Source organism: Bubalus bubalis, chromosome 15 (genome assembly GCF_019923935.1).
Source record: "Bubalus bubalis isolate 160015118507 breed Murrah chromosome 15, NDDB_SH_1, whole genome shotgun sequence".
In the NCBI taxonomy this organism is placed as follows: domain Eukaryota; kingdom Metazoa; phylum Chordata; class Mammalia; order Artiodactyla; family Bovidae; genus Bubalus; species Bubalus bubalis.
The window spans coordinates 31,188,690-31,215,370 of record NC_059171.1 but is presented as its reverse complement, the minus strand read 5'-3'; the positions used below and the strand labels follow the sequence as shown (position 1 = coordinate 31,215,370).

Sequence of the window (26,681 nt, the reverse complement as noted above, 5' to 3'; positions counted from 1 at the left end):
ACTACTTGAGTATATTTACTATTGCCAGCAAGCTATCTGGGGACAAAATCATCACCAGAATATATATTCCATGCATCTTAAATATATGTCAAAACTGCAATGGTTTGTTATTCAGATCAGATCAGATCAGTCGCTCAGTCATGTCCGACTCTTTGTGACCCCATGAATCACAGCACGCCAGGCCTCCCTGTCCATCACCAACTCCTGGAGTTCACTCAGACTCACGTCCATCGAGTCAGTGATGCCATCCAGCCATCTCATCCTCTGTCGTCCCCTTCTCCTCTTGCCCCTAATCCCTCCCAGCATCAGAGTCTTTTCCAATGAGTCAACTCTTCGCATGAGGTGGCCAAAGTACTGGAGTTTCAGCTTTAGCATCATTCCTTCCAAAGAAATCCCAAGGCTGATCTCCTTCAGAATGGACTGGTTGGATCTCCTTGCGGTCCAAGAGACTCTCAAGAGTCCTCTCCAACACCACAGTTCAAAAGCATCAATTCTTCGGCGCTCAGCCTTCTTCACAGTCCAACTCTCACATCCATACATGACCACAGGAAAAACCATAGCCTTGACTAGACGAACCTTTGTTGGCAAAGTAATGTCTCTGCTTTTCAATATGCTATCTAGGTTGGTCATAACTTTCCTTCCAAGGAGTAAGCATCTTTTAATTTCATGGCTGCAGTCACCATCTGCAGTGATTTTGGAGCCCCCAAAAATAAAGTCTGACACTGTTTCCACTGTTTCCCCATCTATTTGCCATGAAGTGATGGGACCAGATGCCATGATCTTAGTTTTCTGAATGTTGAGCTTTAAGCCAACTTTTTCACTCTCCACTTTCACTTTCATCAAGAGGCTTTTGAGTTCCTTTTCACTTTCTGCCATAAGGGTGGTGTCATCTGCATATCTGAGGTTATTGATATTTCTCCTGGCAATCTTGATTCCAGCTTGTGTTTCTTCCAGTCCAGCGTTTCTCATGATGTACTCTGCATATAAGTTAAATAAACAGGGTGACAATATACAGACTTGACAAACTCCTTTTCCTATTTGGAACCAGTCTGTTGTTCCATGTCCAGTTCTAACTGTTTCTTCCTGACCTGCATACAAATTTCTCAAGAGGCAGATCAGGTGGTCTGGTGTTCCCATCTCTTTCAGAATTTTCTGTTTATAAAATAAAGCATGTAAATAATTTCCAAAACACTTAAGAATATATTATTTCATTTGATACCTCAAATGTGGGTCTGGAGTTCTTTTTTTCAGATAGATGCCTTCAGGCAAAGATATCTCAAAGGTAAAATGTTCATTTTGTGTAATTTTTAATAACAAATAAAATTGGGGAACAGAATGCTAGCTTCCTTGACCTTGAAAGAGTCTCCCGTCATGAATTCTTCCCATTGTCTATGTGTAAGAAAACTAACACAGGCAAATGTAACTGCTTTTGTTGTCTGTTGTAATGTATTTGTGCTTTCAAGTTGTGTTTGTTATCCTTGGAGCTAAATGAAATTGCACCAACTGTGAAACTTTCGTGCAGCTGTCTTATTTTCCTTCTCTAATAACTTAACAAGTATTGGTAATCTATAATCACATCATTTGCCCATTCTAACCTTGGGAACCCTGCATTTCAATTTCTTCTCAGTATATTGAAGTAGAAATGGTAGGTAACATCGTAACACAAGATTCTTCATGATTTCTCCAGCTTCAGGTTGCTTTTCAGGTTGAATGCCTCTATCAGTATAAAGGTTGAATTGAAAATTTTTAGAAGTTTATTTGTTTTCATCTGATGAATCATTTTTATATCCTGCAAATTTTCCAGTGCAAAGTCTAAGAGCATCAGCAGTTTTTTCAGTGTTGTTCAAAAGGAAGAGAGATCAAAGGGTCCTATCTATTAAGCTCTCAAAAAGCTGCTTACCAAAACCTTCAAATTATCAACAGTATTTATCAGGCACAATGTGTCCTTCAGCTTCTATGGAATATCAAGTATAAAACATAGGCTTGTTCCCAACCTAGTTGGAGAGGCATGATGCATATTCTCAAGGCATGCCTTTATTATACATGATAGCATTTTACATTCTTATAATAAAGTAGTTAATTGTATAATGAATTAGAAAATATAGTATACATACAGAGTACATAAAATCAGGAGAAAGAAGGAAGAGAAAAGAATATTCAGTGTGCAACAAAAAAGATTAGAAAGTCATCATCAGTTTATGAATCTGCAAACAGTTTTCTCTCTGAGTTGCTGTCTCCTTGCTGCTGACTTTGTAGGTTTTTTGTGCCATTTTCTGAGATACTGTATGTGAAAGTGCTTCCTAAATTGCAATTTTCTATAAACATGTAAGTATTACTACCATCACTTATAGGCCCATCAATCATTTCCTGAATGCTTGCTGACAAACCATTATAGGGATATGATCCTAACTTTATTTTACACTTATTTTCTAATAGTTTAGAATCTATATTATTCTAAATGTTAATGTATTCAGGTTAGGTTAATGATGTGACATCCCAGGTCAGATTTCCTGGTATCCTAACTCTGACCTTGGTTAAGTTACTTAATCTCTTTGTGCTCATTCCTTTATCTTTGAAGTGAAGAAAATTGTATGGCTTATCTTTTAAGATTTGGGGAAAGAGTAAATAAGCTAATATAAGTAAAGTGCTTAAGAACTGCTCCTGTCACATGGTGTACACTCAAAAATCTGTTAACTGATCATGAAAGTAAGATGTTCCAAGGTTAGATGCTATTGTAATATCAAAAACCTGAGGGACAAAAGAAGTAAACCTCCTAGAATCACATGGTAAAGTTAATCACCATAAGCACTGACTTGAGGCTTCAACTGTGTCTGAATTGTAGCCCCGTGGCTATAACTTATCAAGGGTATCTAAATTTTGATTATTCTTCCTGCTTATCTCTACTTTTTTTTGGTCAATTCCTGCTGATTTGGTATAAGAAACATTCACCTTTTTACTATGTACTTTTATATTATCTGTGGCTCAATATCCTCTACTTAAGCTGTAATTTAGACCAACCAGTATCCTGAACAAAAGATTCTTTACACATTACTCTCAAAATGAATGATAACTTGTTATTAGAGTGATTTTCAGCAAGAGTTAGAGTGTTGGCCCTGACAGTTATTAGGTATGTGATATTATGGGTCATAAAAAGAGTACTTACATTAGATGTGAAACTTTCCTTTAGAAAATGAAAGTAATAGATGCAAATCATTTCCCCACACTTAGTAAGCACTGTATGTTAATATTGCTTCTATACTGTTTTATTTCTCAGACTTGTTTGCTTTTCTTCATTACCTTTCTCTTCTTGTTTACTTCGTCTCTTTTTTTCATCTCATCATTCATCCTTCTCTTCTGCCAGTCATTGTTGTGTTCTTTTTTTCTGGATCCTTTTCTTTAAATCTCTCTTCTGCTTACATCTCACATCCAGTTCTATCAATTTTTTCATTGCATCTTCTCATAGGTACATTATTTTCCATTTATTCCCACAGCTGGCATTCAGACTGGGCCCTTCCAGTCCTATTATCATAAACTCTTTAATATTTTCATATAATAAAACTTTAGATTTAATCAAGAGAACTATTTACTAATTAAAACATCTCCCAAACTAGTCATAACTTTTTAATATTATGCATTGTCACAGTTATGACATTACTTTGTTAATATAAATAATGACTTCTTAAAGTCATGTATCTCTATGAGGAATTTACACAAAGTTTCATATACAAACTAATTATCCCATGTTTCCACCATGGGAAACAAACAGGAGTATTTATACATATTTGATTTGCTTTTCTAATTACTACAATGTTTCATCATAACAAACCAATTTGAGACACTTGGAATATTTGAACACTTAAATGTGCATATTCAGGGCCTATTATTAGTCCCAATATCTAGGTCAACTTAGCTTCACTTTATCATGGATCTTCTTCTACCTAGTATCTTAATATTTCCAGATATTTTTGTTTAGTACAAATAGCTAACTATATATATATATATATATATATAAAAATATAAAATACTAAACTCACATATATAGTTTTAATGGGATATCTGAGAGTTTGCCAGTATTCTTTATATCCATTTGAAGTTTCTGTTTCTCTAAAGTATAAGACTTGTCAACTTCAGAAAAATCTAGGTGCTTTCTCAGTTTTATTGCCAAAATGCCAAATATGAGGAAGTTTTCTCTTATCTCCCCCAAAGAAGCACTTTCTTTCTTTAGAAAGTTTTTTTGCAGTCATAAGACTGGATGCTTTTAAGACTCTCAAGCTTTAGGATTTATAAATAGGGCTCAGAGAATTTCCACAATACATTTTGAGAAATAAAAGTACCTTTAAAATACATGTGTGTGTGAGTGCATGCTTGCATGCTCAGGTGCTTGGGTCATGTCGGACTCTTTTGCAACCCCATGGACTGTAGCTCTCCAGGCTCCTCTGTCCATGGGATTTCCCAGGCGAGAGTACTGGAATGGGTTGCCATTTCCTTCTCCAGGTGATCTTCCCGACCCAGGGATCGTACCAGAATCTCCTGCGTCTCCTGCATTGGCAGGCAGATTCTTTACCACTGAGTCACCGAGGAAGTAAGGAAACAGCCAGAGGACAATGCCCATTTGAATACATTATTTTTCCTTTCATTTAATCATTCATTAATTGAGAATAGTGAGCTCTTTTTCAAGTGCCAGATCCTTGGTTGAACCCAAATTCATATATAAAAGATAGTAGGACAAGTCATTTTATCCATTAATTTTACTGATTATTAAAAGAGTTTTACTTTCCATAGCTATTAATACAAAATACCATATAAAGCACTGAGGTGGTTCACAACATGATAATGGAGATACAATAAGTAAATTAATAATTTTAAATGTGTAAAGCTCTGTAATGGAGATAAATAGAAAGGGCAGTAATAATCTTTTGGACCTTATTAGAAAATTTTCCACAGAGAAATGTTCTAAGATGACATTTTTACCTGAGTTCTAAAGTATAAGAAGAATTCTTCAAATTAGAAGTTGGGAGGAGAAATTATATAGAAAGGACATAGCATGGTAAATGAAATACTGGGTTTAAACTATTTTGGTATTGTTGCATTTTGTATACAGGTGAGGGGGCAGTGACAAATTTGAAAGAGAAGGCAGAATTAAAAATACAGAGGATAGAAATAAGTAAGCTTTTATTGGAGATCTATTATCAGCAAGGGGTTTCTCTAGAGGCTCAGTGGTAAAGAATCCACCTGCCAATGCAAGAGGTGTGAGTTTGTTCCCTTATTCAGGAAGATCCCCTGAAGAAGGAAATGGCCTGGGAAATTCCTTGGACAGAGGGGTCTGGAGGGCTACAGTCCATGGGGTTGTAAAAGAGTCAGACATGACTTAGCGATGAAACAACAACAACAATGGTCAGCAACACAATTTACAACAATTTTATCAAATCTCCAGCATTCTTTTCTGGGAAATCCCGTGGATAGAAGAGCCTGGTGGGCTGCAGTCCAGGAGTTTGCAAAAGAGTCAGATGTGACTTAGTGACTAAACAACAAATAACAACAATGTTCACAAAGGTTCAACAAAATAAATATAATGGCCCTTCATTTAAAAATTAAAATTCTAAAATGTAGAAAGATTTGGCATTTCTTAAGGCCACCCAGCTAAGAAACTGTAGAACTGGATCCAAAGCCCAGAATATTTGCCCACATACCTTGCTTTTTTTCCACTATAGAGCAAAAAGAGTGGATTACAAATACCTTACAGTAAATAATAGACACTTTAAAAAATAAGCAATGTAGAGTCACTACATATTTTTTAGTATGAGAATAGCATTATGATTCTAGATTTTATAAGATAATTTGGGAAACAATATATATAACAGAAAATAGCAAGGAAGTCTAGGACAAGAAAGATTAAGGAGAAGTAATAACAATAATGACAATAATGACAACAATAATGACAACAATAATGAATTAACAGTTATTGAATGCTATGAGTCAGTCATTATGTTAATACCCTACATACTATTATTTAACACTCAGCAAAATTGTTAAAGGTAGTCACTTTTACTATTCTCATTTTTCAAACATGGAAAAGTGATCAATGATTCCAGGTCTGTGTCAATTTTAGCCCTAAAAATCCCATGTTTCAGGAAGCCCTCTCTGTCTAATGCAAATTGATTTTTGGTCCCTAGGTCTTGAACTAATGAAATAATTCAACAAAATCCAAGGACTAGATATAGTGAAGCAATAATTTAAATTCAGGCAATATTACTTTGGAAACATATATATCCTTGGGCAAGGTACTTAATCTTTTTATGGTTTAGTTTCTTCCAGGATAGAGTAAAGACAACATCAATTTCCACCTTATGGAATGTTTTAATGATAAAAGTAAAATGATAATCCATAGAAATGTTTAGGCCAGTGTGTGGCACTTCAGAAGAGCTCAATACATGTTAGCCACTTTATTCATAACTGTACTATTTCTATTTATGTATATTTATGGTGAGTATAAGAGAATGATGACAGAGAATGGTCAGAGTGAAATTAAGAACCCAAGTTTTGGGTAGGGAAGTTTGTTATTGTTGCTGTTGTAGCTTTAGAGACTGACTAGATAGGAACTTCATTAATTTAGGAAGAACTTGAAGAGTAGTATGTTTATTTGTGATAAATAATGAGATTTGTGCTTAAAATGCTGAATTTCAAATACTAAAGTATATTTACTGTGTCCTATATATTCCAGCCTTTTAAAAGTAGGACCTAGCTGCAGGTAGACAGGTTTTTGTAAACCTGAGTCATACAAATTTAACATTATTCCCAGGAGACTTTTTCTATTTTGTTAACAACTTTGTTGTGGTAAGTTAAAATTTTATATGTTTATTTATTTTTATAAATATCACTCAGTAATGAGGCAGAGAGTAAAAAAAAAAAAAAAAAAAGAATAGGAAGAGGAGTGACTATGTCCTCAAAGACAGCTATAACTCAAAAAACCTCCAGGGCTTCTGCACTCATGCTGTAATTACTCCTCTGATGCTTTAGAACTCATGATAAACAGGTATCTTACTTGATTACCAAATATATCTCAGTAGCTAATATCTATGTGCTATAAATATCTCTGAAATGGAAGTCAGTGAAACTAAAATTGTGAAAAGAGCAATTCAGATAGCTGAAGATGCCTTTTCTGAAAGGATTCATGCTGGTAAATTCAGAAGTTTAGCAACTGTAATCATGTAAATGTTTCTCTGTGGATTGAATTTCCTTGATGATAATTTTGGTAATTTGGGAGTCTATTTTAAAGGCGGTAGTACACATACTCAATTCAATACAACAATCATGGCACGTGTACCTACTATGTGCCAAACACTGGTTTAAGTGCTTGTGAATTAAAAACTACTACAAAATTTAAAGATCTCAGTTTCTGACCCATACTCAGTCAAAGAAGGCATCAGATAACCACAATTGCATGGGATAATATGCCATTGTTTATAATAAATGGTTATAAGGTACAGAAGCAAATTAATCATCTTTCATTCAAAATAGTTTTCTCAGAGGATGATACCACAATTCATTTATTCATTCATAAAAACCAGAATTCTTGTTCATCTTCCCATTTACTACCTCAAATTCATTAATATTATTTATTTTAATTATATCCCAGTAGCACTTTTTACTTCTCCCTGGTATCATTGTCCATGAAGACAATTATGTTTGTCTCTGGCCCTGTCTCAATCCTAAAAATAAAATGTAAATCTGATTATGGGGATGGGGTGTCCTCTGCTTAAAACCCTGTGTTACCTATGTTCTGTATTACCTATGCTCCTTAGCAGAGCATATAAAGATAATCAAACATTGACTGAATGAGTGAATAAAAAAAAACAAATTTATTCTCTACCCTATCTAAGCTTATTTTTTACTTTCCCCCAAATAGTGGGACATCTAGCTGAATAGCTACTGGTTTTATGAATATGCCATGATCTTAGATGCCTCTTGTTCTTTTATCTGCTTATGCTTCTCTGCTCTGTTATTTCTTTCAATCCCATTCTCATTATGAGGTCCTTTTCACATTCCTATATATATTTTGTCTTTCCTAAACCCCAAAGATTTAAAATTCCTCTTTTATCTCCTCTGTATACACTGTGTCTAATATTTCTGTGCTTATAATTTTCCTATTAGTCTTTGAATCTCTTTAACTGATCATGAACAATTTGTGGTAATAATTTATCTTGTTTGTCTTTTTTGCTTTAATTCCTTACCATGTAGAGTTTGAAACACAGTAGTTTAGTTTACTAACGTATCTGTTGATTAAAAAAAAAAAAGACACATATAAAGTGGGCAAGTAACGTAGAAGTACTACTGTAGTCATAAAAGTAAAATAATAAAAGCCATTTATCAGTCCATTACATTTTATAATTTATAGAAAGTTTTACAGACATTATCTCATTTTAGTCTCATAGACGTGAGGTCAGTTACTATAAAGGTAAAATGTAACTATGCCAAAATAAAAGCAGAAAATTTTGTCTTTTTTTTTTAAGCTTTCCACTGATGGATGTTTAAAAAATAAACCAGCAAGTATGTATCCCATTAATGAATTGAAAGAGACACAGATGTGTAGAACAGTCTTTTGGACTCTGTGGGAGAGGGCAAGGGTGGAATGATTTGGGAGAATGGCATTGAAACATGTATATTATCATATGTGAAACGGATCGCCAGTCCATCGATACATGATACAGGGTGCTTGGGGCTGGCTCACGGGGATGACCCAGAGGGATGATATGGGGAGGGAGGTGGGATGGGGGTTCAGGATGGGGAACACATGTACACCTGTGGCGGATTCATGTCAATGTATGGCAAAACCAATACAATATTGTAAAGTAAGTAGCCTCCAAAAATAAATAAATTAAAAAAAAAAAAGAAAATACCTTGAATTTGTCACCCAAACCATCACTGCATTTGTTTTGAAACTTCTTTAATAGCCTTCTGATATGATTTTAAAGAAGGAAAAGAAAGAAAGTGAAGTTGCTAAGTCGTGTCCGACTCTTTGCAACCCCATGGACTGTAGCCCACCAGGCTCCTCCATCCATGGAATTTTCTAGGCAAGAGTACTGGGGTGGGTTGCCATTTCCTTCTCCGGGTATCTTCCCGACCCTGGGATCGAACCTAGGTCTCCTGCATTGCGGACAGGCACTTTATCATCTGAGCCATCAATTTTCCTTGCCTTTCTGTATCAAAGGGAGAATTTTTCCAAGATTTAGTTACAAGAAAAGATCTTAGATGTTTCATAATATATGTGTTCTATATATTCCATCACTGGAAGCTCCCTTCCTCCATGCTGCCCCTTCATGCACATTTTGAATCAGAATATTTTCTGCACAAAAATTTCCAGATTTAGTATGTTTGTGAAGACTGAAGCAGTAGTTTGAAATGCAATTTCTGTGATTAGTCTTTATGACTGAGAGGAGCTCACAATCTTATTTAACAAGCACTTCAGCTTATTTTGATACACTGGTGAAAAAGATTGTTTAATGTAGCCTAATAGCTATGATTGTCACCGAATGCCCATTTGTTGTTCTTGAGATCAAAATATCATCCTCTTTAGGCCTTATTTTCTCATTTTTAATATATATATATATATTTATACACATACATACACGTATTGAGAGAGGAAGAGAAAAAGAAATCCTTAAATAGTGTGTACTAAAGTATGCTAGTCAAAAGGAGTAGAAATGAAAAAAAATGTGCAAAATGTTATTTATTAGGTGTTTCTTAATGTGCAAGCGCTCATTTAAATTATTTCATGCATCAATTCAATTGATTCACAATCACCTTACTTAGTGACATATATTTTAATTTTACAGAAGAGGAAATTGAGTCATAAAGGTACATAATTTGCTCAGGAGTCTATGTTTGTTAATGGTGAAAATAAGATTGAAATCCAAGAAGGCTGCTTTAAAGACATCAATTCCTCATCCTAAACATTTATGTTTGAATTCTGCCTATCAAAACAAAAAGGCAGGAGCGGGAGGGAAGAAGAGGATACTGGCACAGCTTCTGCTGCATTTCCATTTATTTGGGCTTTTTCAAAACACTTTGTATTTTTGGCACAATATTTCCCAAACTGCAACTAAAATTCAAGGCTGTTGCAGAGGAGCAGTTAGAATGATGTCATTAAAGATTTCCTGCTGTGGGAGAGGGAGAGGTTGGGATGATTTGGGGGAATGGCATGGAAATGTGTATAATATCATATAAGAAACGAATCGCCAGTTCAGGTTCAATACAGGATCCTTGGGGCTGGTGCACTGGGATGACCCAGAGGGATGGTACAGGGAGGGAGGTGGGAGGGGGGTTCAGGATGGGGAACACGTGTACACCTGTGGCAGATTCATGTTGATGTGTGGAAGAACCAATACAATATTGTAAAGTAAAAAAAAATTTTTTTTTCCAGTGTATATTTTCACTAAGAAAATAAAAGCTAAAATTAAAAAAAAAAGATTTTCTGCTATCTGATGATGCAACTTTATATTTAAAGGTTCATAGAAATGTCTAAAAGAAAAACATGAAAGTTCCAAAATAAAACTTGATAGAAATAAAAAGATAATCTTCATAAAATGAAAAACAAATAACCACTAAATATGAGACAAACATTCAATTAGATTTTAATAAAAATGCAAATTAAAACAGTAATGGATAGCAGGACCCATCTTTACTGAATTGCATCTTTTAGTATTTTCCAGTCGCCTTTTCTCTCCCCATCCCTTGCCATAAACTTTAAATATTATTGCTATCAAAGCACAATCTTGGGTACTTTATCTTTTGCTATGCAGTTTCTTTTGGAGATTTTATCCTCTCTTATGGTTTCAAGTAAATATTAACGAGTCCACAAATTCTTTCCCCAGCCCTGGAATCTTCTCTGAGGTGCAGATTCATTTAACACTTCTGTTCCCTCAAGGAAAGTCAAGCCAAAAAATGTTAGCCAAAGCCATGATGTGTGAAGTCTGCACAAGGTATAATATATGCCTGATAAGTCTTCAAACCTGAAACACCTTCCAGGGGGCATCCATGAATTCAGTGAGCTCATTTTTATTGTATATATTTCATCATTACAGCTAGGTATAAGCAAGATCTGCCCTTAATATTTTAGGATATTGGTAAATCATCTTTCCTTACTTTTCTGAATGGGTATGATTTTCATCATTTTTTTGTCAGAATCCTTATTTCTTTTACTTATTAGAATTCAACAATAAATTTTTAAGGCCAAATTGGTTTATGTATATTCTGGTTATCAAATTATACTGTAAGCTCCAAATTTATCCATCTGCTTTGAGTTTATAAAAAAAAAAATCGACTCTGTTTTGGGTCTTAGGGCTGTGATTATGCAAAACCAATTTAAAGTTTTTACCTGCTTTCAACTAGGTTCTACAAATAACAGTACTAGAAAGCAAATATCAGAAAGAGAAAAGAAGGTATTTTTATCTTCATGTGTTCTTGCTTTTCTAGAAATGAAGCACCAGTGTGGACTTACATCTCAGCAGCTTCATTTAATTCTCCAGATGCTCTTAGTACTTCCCGAAGCAATCTAATTTTGCCTTCTCAGATATATAAGAACCAGCTGAGTGACGCCTTCTCCTCTGAGATCCCATTCCCACATCTTTGGTATCTCTTCAGTGAGCTTCTGGGCTCTGTAAAAACCCAAACCATATCCTTTGATTCTCCAACTCAATGGCTGGCAGCTGCTGTTATTTCATGTTGATCCAGTTTTTCACTTAATCTGTTGAACCTTCAATGTCTGTCGAACCAGTGCTCTAAATGTTCTTTCTATTGAAACTCCTGGTGTGGCGTTTGTGTTATTGACTGGATCCTGAATAATAAACTGCAGTCATAGATTCTCATTCAAGACCTTCTTCAAACATGAATATTGTATTCTCTCAGAGGAAACAGAAGTCATTTATTAAAAATATTTTGAGTACCCTCAAAGTGTCACGTACCGAGTTAAGAGCTAGGGATACTTAAGTTCTAAGGTGAATAGAAACATTTTCTCCAGAATATAATGGTCTAGTAAAGGAGAAAGAGAAGTCAATAATTAGAATATGACCATAGATTCATATTTTAGCCTTAAGGAATATATACTGGATAAAGCATAGGACATGTTCCTAATTCTGGTGGGTGTTAAGGGTTAAAAATATGAGTTTTGAGAGAGAAGAGAAAACACCTTGTAAACATTTATATTACAGATCATTTTCTAAAGACTAAGAAAAAATAAGATGGTGAAATCTTAATCATATATATTTCAAAAGTCCCTTTGGCAATTGTTGGAGAATGGTTAGAAAGGGGGCAAGACTGAAACCAGACTGACCAATTATAAAAGTTTGGCAGCCCAGCTGGTGAGGCCCAATGAGCATCTGAGTAGAAGAAATGAAAGTTGGAGTGAGGAGGAAATAATGACTGAAACTATTAACAATGCTGGACAGTGCAGATGAACTTGAGAAAAACTTCCTATCTGGTTCAAATAATTTAAATTTCTGGAAACTTTCTTAAATAAATAATTCAAACGTAAATTGCTGAATGCCAATTTTCCCCAAACCCTAACAATGCTACTTACTGGACATTATTACTTGATGACCTGCAGGCACGTGAAAATCAGCATGATCAAAATGAAACTCATTGTGTCTCTCCAAATTTTGTATTTTCCTCAGAAGTCTCATCTTGCTAAAATGTGCTACTGTCTCTAAAGCTCAGGTGTTTCTTTTATTTGCCTCATTGCACTCATCTAATTTTTCTCAATTGTCTCTTTCAAATGTGCATCCCTCTATTTCCATTTCTGCTGGGAGTTCAGTGGCAAGTCTTCTTCATAGCTCTGCTCTGTGCTCAGTTACTCAGTCATGGCCAACTCTTTGTGACCTTGTGAACTGTAACCTGCCATGCTCCTCTGTCCATGGAATTTTTCAGGAAAGAATACTGGAGTAGGTTGTCATTCATAGCTGTAGTATGGACTATTTTAGTTGACATATAATTGTTTTCCTTACTTTTTTTTTTTTTTTTTTTTGGTAAAGTCTCTCCTTAGGTCCTTGAAATTTAATCTATATTTAGCAAAAATTTGAGCAGGTGATTACTTTGCTTTAAAACTATGTTCAATTCTGTCCATCTCTCCACTTTTATGCATCAACTTTCCTAATTTCTCTATTCTTTGTCAATAAGCTGCTTTGAATTTCTTAGCAGTTGTATCCCGGCTTTTGTCCCTCTGTGCCTGTCTAAATGCTGTTCCCTATCTGTGAAGTGTCTGTTCTTCTTTCTCATATTAACCCAGGCTTATTCTCTCTCGAGTCATCTCAATATCACATGCTTTGTGAAATTCTAGCGTTTAGCAACTGTATAATTCTTGTGTAGATGTATCTAGTAAATATTTGCTGAATAGAATCACTAGTTTTATGAGGCTTGCAATATAGATTCACAGGACTTTCTCCATTTATTATTGCTGTCTAACATGTAGTCCTATTTCTTCTATATTTCAGTATGAACAATACTTTTCAAGAAAAAAAAATTTACCCAGTTAAAACACCTTGATTATACCATGATTTAGTTTTTTTTTCTTTTATAAAACGTGACCAAAAAAGCCAAAGAGAAATACAAAAACCTTCAAGAAAAGCAATAATGAACTCAATTGGACAAGTTACTGAAGAAATAGAAAAGGCTAACAATCATAAAATTTGCTCATCTACAATCAAATTCAATAAATGTTAGGTAAAGCAAAACTATAATAAATTTTTTGACTATCAAGTTTCGATTGTTTATAAATCGTAACTATCAATGTTAATGAGGATGATATAAAATTAAAATGATCTTAATTCAAATTCTTATAAGCTTAAATTGGTAAAATATTTCTTAAGAATAACTTAGCAGTGTGTACAAACTATATAAAAAATAATACCTTGCACAAGTAATTCCACATGCAGGACTCTAAGCAGATATTCAGATATGTATTTCAAAATGTTTGCTATGGTAACATTTAAAAGTAAAAATTTAAAGCAAAACTTCTCCAGAAATAGGGGACTGTTTAAACATATTTTGTTCTAACTGTAATTACATATTTTAATATATTGATAAGTAATTTTAACTACACTAATATAAATAAAAGAGATATAAATCTGAATATATGATATAGTCATGAGAATACCAACATTACCTATCTGTGGATGGGCAAAACAGTAACACAGGTTATCTCTGTATGATAGGGCTATGGGTAATTTTTTTGTATACTAGTATATTACTTAAATTTTCATATATAGCCTCTTTAATAAACTTATGTCTTACTTCCTTTACAAAAGTGGCCTTTTTATTATTTAATTAATGTATTTTGACCTCGCAGAACTTATTACTATTAGGGGACATGCACTTGTCTTTTTTCATTCCTCACAGATGAGGGTTATTTTAAATGTTTAATAAATGAGTTATTTTAATGAGTTAATAATTGGACAATACTTTGAAAATAATTTTTCTTCTTCAATAGAGATGGAATTATTCTGATAGAATTTAAGTTTCATAGCTCTGCTTTGCTCAAAGTGAAAATGAAATTCACTCAGTCCTTTCTGATTCTTTGTGACCCCATGGACTATACAGTCCATGGAATTCCCTAGGCAAGAATACTGGAGTAGGTAGCCTTTCCCTTCTCCAGAGGATCTTCCCAACCCAAGGATTGAACCCAGCTCTCCCGCATTGCGGATAGATTCTTTATCATCTGAGCCACAAGAGAAGCCCAAGAATGCTGGAGTGCGTAGCCTATCCCTCCTTCAGCAGATCTGCCTCACCCAGGAATCAAACCAGGGTCTCCTGCATTGCAGGTGGATTCTTTACCAACTGAGCTATCAGGGAAGCCCAAGCCTCTCAAAAACTCAGAAGAGGTCTTAGTAATTTTTTTGTGTGCAATTTTGCATTCTTTTCCTAAAAGTGAGATTCCCCAAAAGAATAAACTTTAGGCTTTAAATGCCTAAATCTGTCTCTGCTCCTTGAATGGTCTTTATTCTCATAACTACTTATCTTTCATGTGTTAATGTTTCATTTTGTACAACACTCTGTAATTCCCAAATATGCTTTAAGAATTGGTTTTTCCCACTTACACCTTGATTATCTTGGAAAACTAATTGTGTTTCTCTTTCCATTAGCGTTTTGGAAACAATTTTAGTTTACCTGTAGTGATGAATTCCTATCAGTTGCCGAATAAAATGTCCTAAAATAATTTGACAACTTTATCTAAGAGAAACATCTATTTTTGAAGTCGAGAAACATTGGGCAAACTTGGCATTTATATATGGAGACAAAATTTGGATCTATTCCTAGCTGAAAGAGCTGACAGCCTGGAAAAGGCCTGAGGGAAGAAGTGAGAGGCAATTTTAAGAGAGTTGCCAGTTTTGGTTTTTTTTTTCTTCTTCTTCTTTTTCTTGTTGGCTTATTTGTTTTACTTCTGACTGCAGGACTTCAAGACTGTATTTTCTGGCTACATCATTTATTTTGGAAAGCATTTTGTCTCTGAGGAGCACACATCAAAACAACATGTAAATATAAAGCATTCCTTGGGCAAGTTGGAACTTTCATTTGGTGACTTATTTATGTTAAAAGTAATTGCTCCAAATATCAATCTGATTCACAGAATACAGAATTAGCTTAAAATCATTTTTTTTTGTGTGCGTTATAATGGAAGGTTACTGTTGGGGCACTTTGATTTTGAAATTGGATGTGTTAGTAAATTGTGGCTGATTTTCACTGCCAGTCTCTCTGAGACAGGCAGCAATTACTCCTTATCAGCAAGTTGTAGGAACATTAGACTGGGATTAAGATCCTTTTCAATAAAGGCATTTACAGTGCTGCCTCTTTTTCTAATTATTTCTTCTCTTTCTAAATGAGAAAAGAGAGAGAACATGCCAGCATTTTTTTTTCATTAGGAAGACATATATTTCAATGATATATTCAGGAAAATGTAGTTTAGAGATGGGGTATTCTTTTCAAACATATTTTATTCATACCTTACTTTGAGAATTTTAAGGATGTAATGCGAATAACTTGAACTAAACTGGAAAAACACATCATGTTATAATAAAATGTAATAAAATTAACATATAGAAAGATAGCTTTCCAAATAAAATGTGAGATAACACTCTCATGGAAATATCAAAATCAACACATGTTAAAGATTTTATTTTAGTCATTAATGAATGAGGGAATCAGGTAGATATTATAAGCAGTTAGAAAGAGAATCCTTCAAAGAACAGACATAGTTATAAAACAGGAATATTGAAATGTATAGTGAAAAGAGGCAAAACTGGGAAGTCAATTGAACATCTACTAGAAAGGACTTAATTTGCATTGCTATTAGTTTTCTACATATTTCAGAGTTGTAAAATACCTCCCATAGAACAAGAATCACATAAATTGGAGGGATATACCATAGCACATAAATAATACATAGTTTTCCATTGATCCACAAATCCTCCACACACATAAAGGACCACGAAAATATAAAATCATTTTCTGGTTTGTAGATATAAGACAATACAACCTTAACTCAAATATAATAAAATACAAAAAAGGTATACTATTAGAGTTTTAAGCTAAATTAAAATATTATTAAATCACAGAGCAGGTAGAGCATTTGAAGACATGGAATTCATTGCAAACCTCTTTCATATCATAACTACATCCCTTCTGTCTTCATTGCTGGCACCTGATTTTCTTAGGTGTTGAAACAAAAAACTTGGGAAGTATTCCTGAGCAGGTCTTCTTCCTCATGCTATATATCTAATCTCATGCTATACATCCAACACTAGTCCTCATGTTTTCCTTCCACTGCATGTTTTAAATACAACCAGTTCACTCCATTTCTATTGCTTCCATCCCCAGTTCAGTCATTCAGTCATGTGCGACTGTTTGCGACCCCATGAACCGCAGCACGCCTGGCCTCCCTGTTCATCACCAACTTGCAGAGTTTACTCAAACTCATGTCCATTGCATTGGTGATGCCATTCAATCATCTCATCCTCTGTCATCCCCTTCTCCTCCTGCCTTCAATCTTTCCCAGCAGCAGGGTCTTTTCCAATGAGTCAGTTCTTCGTATCAGGTGGCCAAACTACTGGAGTTTCAGCTTCAGCCTCAGTCGTTCCAATGAATATTCAGGACTGATTTCCTTTAGGATGTACTGGTTGGATCTCCTTGCTGTCCAAGGGACTCTCAAGAGTCTTCTCCAACACCACAGTTCAAAAGCATCAATTTTTCAGTGCTCAGCTTTCTGAGCTGAGCTTTGACTAGATGAACCTTTGTTGGCAAAGTAATATTTCTGCTTTTTAATATGCTTTCTAGGTAGATCATAGCTTTTTTTCCAAGGAGAAAGCATCTTTTAATTTCATGGCTGCAATCACCATCTGCAGTGATTTTGGAAACCAGAAAGATAAAGTCTGCCACTGTTTCCACTGTTTCCCCATCTATTTGCCATGAAGTGATGGGACCTGATGCCATGATCTTTGTTTTCTGAATGTTGAATTTTAAGCCAACTTTTTCACTCTCCTCTTTCACTTTCATCAAGAGGCTCTTTTAGTTCCTCTTCACTTTCTGCCATAAGGGTGGTGTCATCTAAATATCTGATCTTATTGATATTTCTCCTGGCAATCTTGATTCCAGCTTGTGCTTCATCCAGCCCAGCATTTCTCATGTGTACTCTGCATATAAGTTAAATAAGCATGGTGACAATATACAGCCTTGTTGTACTCTTTTCCCGATTTGGAACCAGTCTGTGTTCCATGTCCAGTTCTAACTTCTTGACCTGCATACAGATTTCTCAGGAGGCCTTCTTCCTAGACCAAGTTTCATCATTAATATTTATCCTAGATTATTGTAATAGTTTCCTTACTGGCACTCTTACATTTGCTTTTATCACATGGGTTTATATTATCCACAAAAAACTCACTATATGTAATATACAAAACAACCAGTGTATAATTTTCAAAAAGTTAAATACCACATTCTCATTCAAGTATAGGACACACATATATCAAAATTTTATTTAAATCAAGTGAGGAAACCAGCACAATGGTTAAGCTGGTTTGGAAAGGACTTAAAATTATGAGATTTATGGTTGTTAAAGAAAATTGTTGAATTAAGATTGAAAAGTTAAGTATAGGACTGGCTATACTACTTCCATAGTTACATAACCCTATGTATTACAGGACCATCTAACTGTCACCTCTGAGGTTACCATTTCTAATAGATGGAAAAAAAATTTTTTTGCTATCAGACAAAATAATCAATTTAACAAATAATTTGAGAGTCTGTTCTTTAGTTCCATGATAATTGAATCAATAAAATTACATTCAAATTGATAAATAATCTTTGAGTGTGCCTCTTAGGCAATGCTCTATATGACATTAAAAGGGCACATAACCATTTTCTGCTATATTCCTAAATTATGGACTTTAAAAAAATAATATAAATAAAATAATTATGTATGACTTCTAATTTCAAGTTTCTTTCACCTAAGTAATTAATAAAGACCTCTATCTTAGTCATGATAATGTAGCTTGCTCATTTCATTTTCACATTCTTCTAAATATTCTGTAGGCCATTTCTATCATATTATAATGTAGGCACTCATTTTATGTTGGAAAAAATTTTAAGTCTCATTAATACTAATTGTTAAATATTCTACATAGTTGTTTCCAGAACAGTTTTATTTTTTTAATGCTCTCTCTTAGCTTTATGGCTAAGGAGGTTTATTTCTTTTCATATTTTTTGCAAACTATTATTGATACTTTTAAAAAAAAATTAGCGCATTTTTAGGTGTGTGTGTGTATATATATATATGTCGGTCTTTGGCTGTTAATCTGTCTTGGAGTGTTGGCTACCTTTCAACTCTGTTCCCTTCAATAGGGGAGGCAGATGGATACTTCAAGATTTTAGTCTAAGCTTAAAGTGAATTTCCCATCTTTCAAATACATCCTAGGCTTCTATGAGCACAAAGATTTTAATCTATAGTTATTGACTAACAGCAACATGGTTACCATTATATGTTATTAAGCTTCTCTTCTGGTTTAAAACTTTTTATTTTGTGAGTTATATTATCTATTACTCATAAGGAACACAAGGATTTCCTTAGGGAAAAGACATGTAACATATATCCATTATTCAGCAGTATCCCATCCTTAGGGTGACATCTTTTTTGTGCCATTGTATAGAGTTGATTTTATAAGTGAGGTAGGCCATACAACTTAAACGACTTCCCTGGTGGCTTAGACGATAAAGCATCTGCCTCCAATGTGGGAGACCTGGCTTTGATCCCTGAGTCGGGAAGATCCTCTGGAGAAGGAAATGGAACCCACTCCAGTATTCTGGAATGGAGAATACCCTGGACGGAGGAGACTGGTTGGCTACAGTCCATGGGGTCTCAAAAGAGTCTGACATGACTGAGGGACTTCACTTTCTCTTTTCAGGCCACAAAAAGAGTTTGATAAACTTTTATATCATAAAGCTCCATTCTTTTCTTATATTGATAGATGTAAAAATTCATTGTTGTTGTTCAGTTGCTCAGTCTTGTCTGACTCTTTGCAATCCCATGAACTGCAGCAAACAAGGATTTCTTGTCTTTCACCATTTCCTGGAGTTTGCTCAAACTCATATCCATTGAGTTGGTGATGCCATCCAACCATCTCATTCTCTGTCATCCCCTTCTCCTCCTAGCTTCAACTTTTCCCAGATTCAGCGTCTTTTCTAATGAGTCAGCTTTTCACATCAGGTAGCCAAAGTATTAGAGCTTAAGTTTCAACATCAGTCCTTCCAATGAATATTCAGGAGTGATTTCCTTTAGGATGGACTAGTTTGATCTACTTGCAGTCCAAGGGACTCTCAAGAGTCTTCTCCAACACCACAGTTTGAAAGCATCAATTCTTTGGGCACTCAGCCTTCTTTATGGTCCAACTCTTCACATCCATACATGCCTACTGGAAAAACCTTAGCTTTGAATATATGGAGACTTGTTGACAAAGTAATGCCTCTGCTTTTTAATATGCTGTCTAAGTTGGTCATAACTTTTCTTCAAGGACCAAGCATCTTTTAATTTCATGGCTTCAGTGACCATCTGCAGTGATTTTGGAGCCCAGGAAAAGAAAGTCTGTCACTGTTTCCATTGTTTCCCCATCTATTTGCCATGAAGTGATGGGTCCAGATGCCATGATCTTCATTTTTTGAATGTTGAGTTTTAAGCCAGCTTTTTCACTCTCCTCTTTCACTTTCATAAGAGACTCTTTAGTTCTCTTTGTTTTCTGCCATTAGAGTGGTATCATCTGTATATCTGAGGTTATTGATATTTCTCCTGGCAATCTTTATTCCAGCTTGTGCTTCATCCAGCTGGGCATTTCACATGATGAACACTACCTATAAGTTAAATAAGCAGGTGACAATAGGCTATGGTTTTTCCAGTGGTCATGTATGGATGTGAGAGTTGGACTATGAAGAAAGCTGAATAATTGATGCTTTTGAACTGTGGTGTTGGAGAAGACTCTTGAGAGTCCCTTGGACTGCAAGGAGATCCAACCAGTCCATCCTAAAGGAGATCAGTCCTGGGTGTTCATTGGAAGGGCAGATGCTGAGGCTGAAACTCCAATACTTCGGCCACCTCATGCGAAGAGTTGACTCATTGGAAAAGACTCTGATGCTGGGAGGGATTGGGGCAGGAGGAGAAGGGGATGACGGAGGATGAGATGGCTAGATGGCATAACTGACTCAACAGACATGAGTTTGGGTAAACTCTGGGAGTTGGTGTTGGACAGGGAGGCCTGGCTGCTGCGATTCATGGGGTCGCAAAGAGTTGGACACGACTGAGTGACTGAACTAAAAATATACAGCCTTGACATACTACTTTCCCAGTTTGCAACAAGTCCATTGTTCCATGTCTGGTTCTGACTGTTGCTTCTTTACCTGCATACAGATCTCTAAGGAGGCAGGTCAGGTGGTCTGGTATTCCCATCTCTTGAAGAATTTTTCACAGTTTGTGTTACCCACACAGTCAAAGGCTTTAGCATAATCAGTGAAGCAGAAGTAGATGTTTTTATGGAATTCTCTTGCATTTTCTATGACTCACCAGATGTTGGCAATTTGATCTCTGGTTTTCTGCCTTTTCTAAATCCAGCTTAAACATCTGGAAGTTCTTGGTTCACATTCTGTTGAAGCCTGGCTTGGACAATTTTGAGTATTACTTTGCTAATGTGTGAGATAAGTGCAATTGTGCGGTAGTTGAACATTCTTTGGTATTGTCCATTTTGGGGATTGGAATGAATGCTGACCTTTTCCAGTCCTATGGCCCCTGCTGAGTTTTCCAAATATGCTGGCATATTGAATGCAGCACTTTCACAGAATCATCTATTAGGATTTGAAATAGTTCAACTGGAATTCCATCACTTCTTCTAGCTTTGTTTGTAGTGATGCTTCCTAAGGCCCACTTGACTTCAGATTCCAGGTGTTTGGCTCTAGGTGAGTGATCACACCATTGTGGTTATCTGGATCATGAAGATCTTTTTTGTATAGCTCTTCTGTGTAGTCTTGCCACCTCTTAATATCCTCTGCTTCTTTAGGTCCATATTGTTTCTGTCCTCTCTGTGCATGTCTGGGCATGAAATGTTCCTTTGGTATCTCTAATTTACTTGAAGAGATCCCTAGTCACTCTCATTCTATTGTTTTCCTCTATTTCTTTGCATTGTTCACTTAGGAAGTCTTTCTTACCTCTCCTTGCATTCAGATGGATATATGTGTCTTTATCTCCTTTGTGTTTCACTTTTCTTTCTCAGCCATTTGTAAGGCTTCCTCAGACAACCATTTTGCCTTTTTGCATTTCTTTTTACTGGGGATAGTTTTGACCACCTCCTCCTGTACAATGTTATGAACATAGTTCTCCAGGCACTCTGTGTATCAGATCCAATCCCTTGAATATATTTGTCACTTCCACTGTATAATCATAAGGGATTTGATTTAGGGGTCGCAAAGAGTCGGACACAACTGAGCAACTTCACTTTTAGTTCAAGTAGTCTAGTGGTTTTCCCTACTTCAATTTAAGTCTGAATTTGGCTATAAGGAGTTTATGCCTTTAGTGTTTGAGATGTTAAATAGATGGTACGAAAACTCTCAGATAAAAGTTTGCTTTAATATTAATATTGCAGAACACTCTCTTCCAAATGTGAAAGCATTTACAATACTGTCCAGGCATGAATAAGAATGTTAAAAGCATTAATCCTAACTTCATGGTAAATTCTTTTTGTATTATGGATTTTCTTTTATTGAACATTTCCCGCTCTTTAAGAATAAAGTGCATATGGAAGCCTTCACAAAGAAGAATTTAAAAAGCAGTTGTATTGGAATGAGAATTAAATGATAAAATCACCAACTCTTACTGAGTTTTGTTAAGAATACCTTCAGATCAGATCAGATTAGTTGCTCAGTCGTGTCCGACTCTTTGCAACCCCATGAATCACAGCACGCCAGGCCTCCCTGTCCATCACCAACTCCCGGAGTTCACTCAGACTCATGTCCATCGAGTCAGTGATGCCATCCAGCCATCTCATCATCTGTCGTCCCCTTCTCCTCTTGCCACCAATCCCTCCCAGCATCAGAGTCTTTTCCAATGAGTCAACTCTTCACATGAGGTGGCCAAAGTACTGGAGTTTCAGCTTTAGCATCAGTCCTTCCAAAGAAATCCCAGGGCTGAATACCCCCAATTTCTCCAGAGCTGGTCTTAATATATTAATGGGTATGATAGCTATTGAATTTGAAAAATACTGTGAAGGTGTCCAGTTTCAAATATATATGATTTCCTCATTTCAACTTTCCTGAAATTGCCATCCTTGACCAATTTATTCACATTTATTGAATGTTTGTATGGAAGAAGGACAACATTTTTGAATTACTGTATTGGATTTCATTTTTTTTTCTTTTAAAATATAAAACCTTGAAAGAGATCTATACTATTAATCTGAAAACATTTAACAATAATTTGCATATCACAGATATTTAGTAACTAGCATTTTTCTAGTTAACTAGAAAAAGTCCAAGGATAATAAAATAAAAACATTTCAATTTTTACAGGTAATAAGCAAAGGAAAACAAAATCTCTCAGAAAAACATTAGGGAGATTGGGGGTAGAAGTAGTACTGTCTTAATAAAAAAACCAAACTCTTTCATGCATCAAAATAATATTTTCTAAGGGCAAGGAATATATGGCAATATATTCTTTTTGCAGATAAAATGCTACTTTAATCTAATTTACATTATTCTTTGTCTGATGCCTTTCATAGTCTATTTACCAGACAGTAAATTTTTAAAAATGTATCTGTATATGAATATATTAATTTTGAATTATTCTTCTATGTTATATAAAGGACTTAAGTATTTTTAAATAAATATAAATATGAGTTGATATTGATATAGACATATACAGAGAGGGGGATATTTGGGGGGGCTGTCCTCCTAATAGAAAACTATTTTCAATCAGTTAAATGCTAAACTGTTGATGCCATTGTGAATTTATAGTGATGAAATATCATATAATTTTACCTTTTTATGCATTTAATTAAACTGAGGTAGACAACTCTGTCAAAAGGGATAGTACAGGTTATTGGGAACAATGTGTCATAGTGGACATCCATTGCTATGTGTCAAATAATGTCATACTGGACATGGTTGTAGCTGTAATTCACACAGTACCTTTTTAGGTCATTAATGCATACTCTGAACTTTCTTATTTTATTACTGAATCAATTAAGACTGATGAATTCTAGTTACTTTAAAGTTTTGCCATGTCATTACTATTAAGGGGAGATTTAAAAAAAAAAAAGATTGATGATATTTCAAAGTAATAGTAAAGTTGATAAACATTTATATTTTTTCAAATAATATATATAACAAAGTTGAAAGTGTTTGACTGACTGCATTCACATACATACATATTAAGCAAATTTAAATCCATTTGGGCTTTGCTGGACTGGCCATGTAGAGATACCCCACATCCAAGGACAAAGGAGAAGCCCCAGCAAGATGGTAGGAGGGGCGAATTCATGTTTAGAATCAAACCCCATTCCTGCCAGAGACGCTCAGAGGGCTCAAACAAACCTTGTCTGCACCACGACCCGGGAACCCCACAGAGACTGAGACAGAACTGTTTTTGAGCATCTTCTGTGGAGGTATGGGTTGGTGGTGGTCTGCCACAGAGACAGGGGATCTGGGTGCAGCAGACTTGGGTATGCCATAAGCCCTCTTGGAGGAGGTCACCATTAACCCCACTACAGAAGCTGCCAGAACTTACACCAGACTGGGAAATAGACTCTTAAGGGGGCACAACAGAACCTTATTCACCAGGACCCTGGAGAAAGGAGCAGGGACCCTACAAGAGACTGTCCTGGACTAGCCCATGGGTGTTCGGGAGTCTCCAGTGGAGGCCTGGGTCAGTGTGGCCTGCTGCAGGGTTAGGGGCACTGAGTGTAGCCATAAATACCTGGGATCTTTTGAGGGAGGTCATCATTATCTTCATTACCTCCACCATAGTTTGGCCTGGGGTAAATAGAAGGGAGGAAACACAGGTCCACCCATCAACAGAAAACTGGATTAAAGATTTACTGAGCATGGCCCTTCCCATCAAACAAGACCTAGTTTCCCCCTCAGTCAGTCTAACCCATCAGGAAGCTTCCATAAGCCTATAATCCTTCTCCATCAGAAAGCAGAGAGAATAAAAACCACAATCACAGAAAACTAAACAATCTAATCACATGAACCAGTCTTGTCTAACTCAGTGAAACTATGAGCCATGCTCTGTAGGGCCACCCAAGATGGACGGGTCATGGTGAGAGTTCTGACAAAATGTGGTGAACTGGAGAAGGGAATGGCAAACCATCTCAGTATTCTTGCATTGAGAGCCCAAGAAGAGTATGGAAAGGCAAAAAGATAGGACACTGAAAGATGAACTCCCCAAGTCAGTAGGTGCCCAATATGCTACTGGAGAACAGTGGAGAAACAACTCCAGAAAGAATGAAGAGACAGAGCCAAAGCAAAAATAACACCCAGCTGGGGATATGACTGGTGATGGAAGCAAGGTCTGATGCTCTAAAGAGCAATATTGCATAGAAACCTGGAATGTTAGGTCCACGAATCAAGACAAATTGGAAGTGGTCAAACAGGAGATGACAAGAGTGAACATCAACATTTTAGGAATCAGTGAACTAAAATGGACTGGAATGGGTGAATTTAACTCAGATGACCATTATATTTACTACTGTGGGCAAGAATCCCTTAGAAGAAATGGAGTAGACATCATAGTCAACAAAAGAGTCTGAAATGCAGTACTTGGATGCAGTCTCAAAAAAGACAGAATGATTTCTGTTCATTTCCATGGCAAACCATTCAATATCACAGTAATCCAAGTCTATGCCCTGACCAGTAATGCTGAAGAAGCTGAATTTGAACGGTTCTATGAAGACCTACAAGACCTTCTGGAACTAACACCCAGATATCTAACTAACACAAAAAAAAGATGTCTTTTTCATTATAGGGGACGGGAATGCAGAAATAGGAAGTCAAGAGATACCTGGAATAACAGGCAAATTTGGCCTTGGAGGACAAAATGAAGCAGGGCAAGGCTAATAGAGTTTTGCCAAGAGAAGGCACTGGTCATAGCAAACACCCACTTCCAACAACACAAGAGAAGACGCTATACATGGAGATCACCAAATGGTTATATTCTTTGCAGCCAAAGATGGAGAAGCTCTATACAGTTAGTAAAAACAAGACCAGGAGCTGACTGTGGCTCAGTTCATGACCTCCTTATTGCCATATTCAGACTTAAATTGAAGAAAGTAGGGAAAACCACCAGACCATTCAGGTATGACCTAAATCAAATCCCTTATGATTATACAGGGGAAGTGAGAAATAGATTTAAGGGACTAGATCTGATAGACAGAGTGCCTGATGAACTATGGATGGAGGTTCGTGACATTGTACAGGAGACAGGGATCAAGACCATCCACAAGAAAAAGTAATGCAGAAAAGCAAAATGACTGTTTGAGGAGGCCTTATAAATAGCTATGAAAAGAAGAGAAGCAAAAAGCAAAGGAGAAAAGGAAAGATATACCCATTCAAATGCAGAGTTCCAAAGAATAGCAAGAAGATATGAGAAAGCTATCCTCAGTGATCAGTGCAAAGAAATAGAGGAAAACAAGAGAACAAGAAAGACTAGAGATCTCTTCAGGAAAATTAGAGACACCAAAGGAACATTTCATGCAAAAATGGGCTCAATAAAGGACAGAAATGGTATGGACCTAACAGAAGCAGAAGATATTAAGAAGAGGTGGCAAGATAACACAGAAGAACTGTATAAAAAGATTTCATGACCCAGATAATCACAACGATGTGATCACTCACTTAGAGCCAGACATCCTGGAATGTGAAGTCAAGTGGGCCTTAGGAAGCATCACTACGAACAAAGCTGGTGGAGGTGATGGAATTCCAGTGGGGCTATTTCTAATCCTGAAAGATGATGCTATGAAAGTGCTACACTCAATATGCCAGCACATTTGGAAAACTCAGCAGTGGCCAAAGGACTGGAAAAGTCAGTTTTCATTCCAATCCCTAAGAAGGGCAATGCCAAAGAATGCTCAAACTAGTGCACAATTGCACTCTTCTCACACACTAGTAAA

At 35.9% G+C, this 26,681-nt stretch overlaps 1 protein-coding gene across 2 annotated transcripts in view; it reads left to right on the top strand.

Annotated features, from left to right (window-relative positions):
- CSMD3 (CUB and Sushi multiple domains 3) overlaps window positions 1-26,681 on the top strand; it is a 1,458,322-nt gene that overhangs the window by 78,161 nt on the left and 1,353,480 nt on the right. The gene's annotated exons all lie outside the window — the stretch shown is intronic.